Source organism: Eucalyptus grandis, chromosome 2 (genome assembly GCF_016545825.1).
Source record: "Eucalyptus grandis isolate ANBG69807.140 chromosome 2, ASM1654582v1, whole genome shotgun sequence".
NCBI lineage: Eukaryota > Viridiplantae > Streptophyta > Magnoliopsida > Myrtales > Myrtaceae > Eucalyptus > Eucalyptus grandis.
Genome location: NC_052613.1, coordinates 20,502,442 through 20,509,475, shown reverse-complemented (window position 1 = coordinate 20,509,475; position 7,034 = coordinate 20,502,442).

Genomic DNA, 7,034 nt, shown 5'->3' with positions numbered 1-7,034 from the left:
AAGCTTTATGTTTGGGCAAAATGAAGTTCGTTAGCCTATGCAAAGAACTCAATTCCCCTATTCCACGTGGCAAATAACCAAGTTTCGAACAACCATCTATGTCCAGATTCTGAAGGCTAACTAACTTCCTTATATCACTTGGCAATTCTTCAAGGACATAACAAGAGTGAAGATTAAGCGTTTGCAAGCTTTGCAATCTTGTAATGGAGTTAGGAAGCCTTTTGAGTGTTTCACTGTAAGAGAGATTGAGATATGTGAGATACTTCAACTCACAAATGGACCTCGGCACCTTCTCGACCTTTGTGGTATGCGGATCCAAGATGTGCAACCTCTTGAAATTTTGAATTAATTGGCGTCGGTCTACTTCACTTGTTAGATTTCTTCCCCAACCTCCAATAGTATCCAAAAAGGTTCTCAATACACTTGGTTTCAAGCGAGAGATTGGAAGTTCACCCATCAAATTGAAAATCAAACCAAAGGATATATGACGAGTTCTTTCATTTATTTGATTTGTGTCATCCCTTGCCACCCAACACCTGTTCCCTGCAACTAAGCAAGCTAGGTCATGCATCAAATCATGCATCTTGCAAGTTTCCTCCTTCATGTATGGATCTTTTTTAAAATCTTGGAAGAAGTTACTCCAACATAGATCCATGAATTATTCATGAGCAATGTCTTCTAAAAGCTTACCTGAATTTGATGGGTGGATAAATCCTTCTGCCATCCAAAGATCAACTAAAGTATGCTTCTTTATCTCATAATCTTTGGGAAACAATGAACAAATGGTGAAACATTGTTTCAAATGTGAAGGAAGATGGTCATAACTTAGCCTGAGAATAGATATTATTGGGTCTTCCAATTGAGACACTTTTGGGAGCTCAACATCTTTGAAACGTAACCATTCATCTTTAGTTTCCTTTTGGAATAGTAAACCCCCAATAGTTCGAATGACCAATGGAACCCCAAAGCACTTTCTAACTATCTCTTCACCAATAGCTCGCATGTCAAGATCTTGTATGCCCCCTTCTTTTTGAACAGCCATTCGCATTAACAAATCAAGAGAATTACTTTTAGATAAGCCCTCAAGAAGAAGAGGTAGAGTAGGGTAGGTGATTTTCGCAACCAAAGGAAGGCGTGTAGTTATAAGGATCTTGCTTCCTTTAGCACCTCCCATCAATAATGATTTCAAGTTGTTTTTAGCTAAAGGGGCTTAATTACAACTTTTAATTGAAAATTTGGGATAAGTAACAAATGTGGAAGTCAAATGAGAGGATGAGATATTGATGGGAAGCATTCTCTGGAATCTTTGGTACTTAGTTGGGGCAATTTCAATATTGATGATGTAGTAATAGATGAAGTGCTGTTTGATAGACTGAAGCCACCCTCAAATCTGCAAAGGTTGAAGATATGGAAATACAAAGGTGAGAGCTTTCCCCAAGTGGATGGTGCATAGCCTTGTATCTTTCTTGCCACATTTAGTTGACGTATCGGCTTGCGAAAGATGTGAACGTCTCCCCCCACTGGACCAACTACCTCACCTCAAGTCTTTATATATTGAGGATTTGCCTAAATTGAAATATATCGAATCGGACAAATCATCCCTTCACCAGTATCATTTCCTAGTCTATTGGAATTGGAGATCGTTGGCTGTGAAAAATTAAAAACCATGCCACTAACTCCTCATCTTGAGGAGTTTATTCTGAATGAAGCCAACGGAGCGTTGTTGATAAATCAGATGATGCTTGGCCTTAATAAGTTGAAGAGACTGGTGATCCGATATATAAAGTTTCCAGAATGTTTGTCTGAGGAGGTTTCCAAAGTCTCACTTCCCTTGAACCTCTTTTGATCTAGCAATGTCTTCCCTTTAGCAAGGTATGCAACATCTATCGAGCCTCGTGGATCTCTGTATCTGGGATATTGAGGAGCTGGATATATCCAAAGACGAAAGCGGCAACATCTTGGATTTCCATGGATGCCTTCACAATCTCCGCTCCGTGACAATCTCTAAGCTTCCCAAACTGACATATCTCCCGCAGTGGCTTCTACAGGCCCGCAATCTTGACCGTCTCGCAATTTGCGGTTGCCGCAATTTGAAGGCTATACTAGAGCAAATGGAGGCCCTTCAATCACTTCAAAATCTCGACATCGGCAGTGGGTGCTCCTGGTTGACATCATTCCCTGAAGCAATGCGAAGGCTCACATCCCTTACTCACCTACGAATCTACGATTGCAAAGAATTAGAGAGGAGGTGTGAAAGACAAGCAGGCAAGCACTGGGACAAGATCACTCATATCCCAAACATAAACATTGGAAGACGAATCTAGCCCTAATTTTCTTCACTGAAGGTATGTGGGACCTTGTTTTCCAGATTTTTGCATTTTTAATTTTCGAATATCGTGTTTCCATACTCAATTTGATTTAGGGAGGGACATGAAAAAAATCGCTGAAAGTTTAGGGCGCATCGCTTCATTCCAAAGAGTGCGAGAAAAAATGAGGAAAAATTCTTACTTCCTCTCATCCAGCGATTGATTTCCCAAGGGTATATTTTTGCTCGAGGGGAGGACAGTGAAGGTGATCTTTAGCATTTGACTACGATCAACGCTCTCGATTTGCAGAATGGCGGTAGGGAGAAACGCCAAGCACAAGAGAGGAGAGAGAGGGAGATTAGGCCAGAAAAATAGAAAGAGAGAATTCTAGAGAGTTCTGCATTTTTATCGAAAAATATCCAAATGAGCCCCCTAAGGTTTTTGGAGGGAAAATTGTTAAATCTTGACTGTTGACTCGATCCGAGGGTTGAAATTTAATCTAATGCCCCAATTATTCTCATCAAGGGCTAATCCTACCTTAAATGAGTCTTATGATCTAGATAGTCTTGATTGGCCAAAAACAGGAATTAAAACAGAAATCGAGATTAAAGCCTAATTAAGGGCGAAATCATATATTCACGAAATCCATGGGTAATTTTGTAAAATTTCGAAAATCAAAGCACATGAGGACAACATACACATGACGAGGATTCGATGAGTGGTCGTTGGCAATCCAAAACTGGCCAGGAAGAGGCCGAATCGACCTATCTCATCGATGATCGATCAGAGACAAATCAGGAAAGTTCACACCAGTTTGACCAATTCTAGTTAGGCAGTCCTTAGGGATGAGAAATCTATGCAATTTGGTCTCTCGAAGACCAAATTAAAAAGAAAACTTACCCAATTTGATGAGAAACAATCTAATTATAACCGAATAAGGCCAATTAAACCACATAAGTGTAATTTATTGGCTTTATATTGACTTAATGATTATCACAAAAAATTGTGGACCTAGACCATGGGTACATATAATTGGACATTATAAGTCAAAATAGATAATTTTGCAATTCCTTGCTCGAAATTGCAAATTAATTGAAATTGAATTCAATTAATAATGCAATACACCTAATAGACTAATTACTCAGACTTAGGACAACCTATTGCATCTAAATTAACCTTGAATTGGCATCACGACTTTTAGACCAAAAATGAATCAAGGTCTCCTATCGAAATTGGAACTTGATTTATGAAATTAGACCTTAGTCTCGAATGGGTCAACTTGAATTTCTTCACTTGAAGCTCATTAACTTGGTTTTCCTATATTCAATAGAGTAAAATTCCTCAAATTGGGAGGTTCTCGAGTGAATTTTTCAAAACGAACCTCGAATTTGGCTTATCTCAAGAAAATAAGTGAAACAAATGCATCCATTCACGAATGATCGATTCGGAACCCTTAATTAGAGCTTAAAATGGTAATTTGCCTTTCAACATGATTGTTCTCGAAATTGAGTGAACGAGCAGATGAGAAATAGTAATTAGACAAAATTTCATGAAAAGAACTAGACCTAATTATAACAAAAACAAAATTAAATTTATTTTTTGTTGATTTTGAACCTAAAACTAAAATATTTAGAAAATAAGGTTCTATCGATTTTTGCGAATTTTTCAACACTAAAATAAAACTAACACTAAAATGAGGTGTTTTGAGGATTTTTTTTTATTTTTTTATTTTTTTGGTTAAAAATTTGACCAAAAATCAACTATTTAGTTGATTTTCGTGTCAAATCTTTAAAAAAAAATTGAAAATTAACTTGGCTAAAGTGAAATTAAGATCATTTGATAAAAAAAAAAAAATTTGGTAAAAGTAAGCAAATCATTTGATAATTTTTTTGTACAAAAAGTCAATTTTTGACCCGGGTTGACTTTTGATACTAGCGAAAAAGCCGTCCTCTGCTTCCTCCTGTTCTGATGGCGGCCCACCCCAATCTCAACACCGGCACTATCAATCGCGGGGAAGTGGAGAGTATGCTTGATTCCTCCCATCTCGAGAGTGACGTCCACTGGCTGATTGAGCGCGGGAAGCGGGGCTTCATTGGAGACAAGTGCATATTAGAAATTTCATATAAACCCTATTTTATCTATGATCAATCAATTAAACATAAAGTGTAAGCTTACCAAAGCGGATGCGAGAAAGAAGACCACCCATTTCTGCAATGGAACAGTGAAGTGAAGGAGGGAGCAGTCATTTAGGTGAAGAGGGAAAGACGGTGCGATGGTGGATTGAAAAAAAAAAAGGCCGTTCTTTTATCTGCTTTAGAAAGAGCACAGACCCCAAGATACCAGAATGGTGTTAAAAGTTGGTTTTTTTTTTTTTGGATGTTAGGTCAAAAAAAGAAAAATAAGAAAGTTTAAGCTCCATTATAAAGATTGCAATGTTCATACCTAAATTTTGCATGTTTATTTAAGGTTTAATTGTAACAGAAAAAAAGGAAATAAAAAAGATGGGCCAAGGGAATTAAAATATGGGCTGAACTTGTGAAATGGGTTGTATATATGAACGATTGGGCTTTTATTTTCTCTTTTTTTTATATATATTTTTTGCCAATTTTACCTTCTTTCTTTCTTTTTTTTGCAAAAATGGAAGGAAAGATTGAAGTGTCAACAAGACTTGTACAAGCTAGTACAAGAGGGAATTGGAAATAAAGGAAGCCAGTATATGGTAGTTAGGTAGTAGAAAGCATTTGAAATTGGGAAAAAAAAAGCCTAGGATTGGCTTGGCGAAGATGTACTCTTTCTTTTGAATTTGAAGAAGGAAAAGTGAAGCTTTCCTAAAATGTAAATACCTAATAGAAATTCTTTAAGTTTACTGGGCTACAAATGAATCCTAAAATGAAAGTTAAGTTTACTGGGCTACAAATGAATTAACTACAAATGAATCCTAAAATGAAAGCTAACTTGTTGAGTTCTTTTGGCTAGATCGTAGAAAAAGAAGCTTAGAGAGAATGCTTTTTATCGTTGAATTCCTTGGATGGATACAAAAGAGGGGAGAGCACCCTTATTTATACAAGAGGTCCTCTCATTACATTCGTTGATCGATGTTAGATCTAATGGATGAGATTGCATCTTCCCATTTAACAAATGTTGGCATCTAAGTCAAGAATGCTCTAGAACTCAGCATAGTTACCATCTCGCCCATCTCTGAGAATATTCCAAAAACCCTATTCAACTTTGGACAATTTCTTCCATCAAGCATGGCCTTTTGGTCACGTGAAACCTTGAAACCGTGACAATAAGCAAAATAAACACTAATTTAAATTTTAGGATGTCTTATGAAGGCTTATGACTTCTTGTGATTGCCTTAGTTTTAACATGTTGTAAATATTTGTAGGTTCTAGTTTCTAAAAATTTACAAAGTCTTATAAAGATCAATAAATTGTTTTCCATACCTAAGAATAATATATATTCAATAACTATTAGGCTCCATTTATTTCACATAAAATAAATAAATTAAAAAATATTTTTCTAAAAGTGATCGGTTATATCACTCGAAAGAATTAATTAATGAAAACTATTTTTACTATCAATAACAATTTATGTACAAACATTTTCGTAGATAATGAAAATATTTTTTTTTCGTTCATTTTCATAAGTGATATTAGCGATCATCTTTATAAAGAAAGTCTTTTCAATCATTCAATTTCACAAAACAGATGTACTTACTACTTCATGACGTTTTATATGCAAGTTACAACGATAGCTCCTAATGCAGTGCAAAATATTTTTTTCAGTTTTAATATTTTCTTCAATTTTTTATGTCAGCACATGGAAAACAAAACGATCTGCTAAGGTTATTTGTGCAATATGTTACTAAAATTTTCTACATACGTTAGATTCACAAATATTTCATCTGGATATGCGAACACAAAATTGTTGCCACTTATTATAGAAAGGCACTTAATAATAAATAAATATCTTATAAAAGAAAAAAGGACAACTTAAAAATAGAGGCATCTTTTTATTGCTTGTTAAAGTGACCTCCGCGTATCAGGAGTAGAAGTGGGAAAACTTGTAATTTGGGCACAAAATACGTAATTTTATTGGCACATGCAAATCGTCACACCTATATTCTTCAATAAGGCTTCACAAGTAAGATAGTGGATATGCTTCTGAGATTAGTTTAAGTGAGAAACCTCGCAATTCGAGCACAATTATGTGTTAATGTCACCAAAAGAGTACTCAAACCACTCGATCCATGTTGTATTCTTTATAGACTTTTGTCTTCTTGAGTGTCTATCTTTTGTTGATACCAGGCCTCCATCTTGTATTCTTTATATGCAAAATCTATACATCTCTTATCTTCACCAAAAAAAAAAAAAAAAAAAACGACTCGATCCATGGTCAAGAGATATGCACATAATCAACACCCGGAAGCAAATCAATCTCGCATTCAGGTCAAACCACTTGGCAAGTAGCTGATCCCGAAGCAAATCCTGCACCAGCTTTTCTTTATATCATGCGGCTCATGGGCTTCAACTTTTTTCGAATCCAGAACTTTTTTGAAATTTTCGCAATACTTGGATATTAAATATGCAGTTCACTTATGATTTTTTTTTCTCGTAATTTTCTGAAATTCGGATAATATCGTAATTTGAGGGATAGAAAACACTATTTGTCTATTTTTGAAGTGCAAAGAAGACAGAGAAAAGGGGGTCCATAGAAAACTTAAAA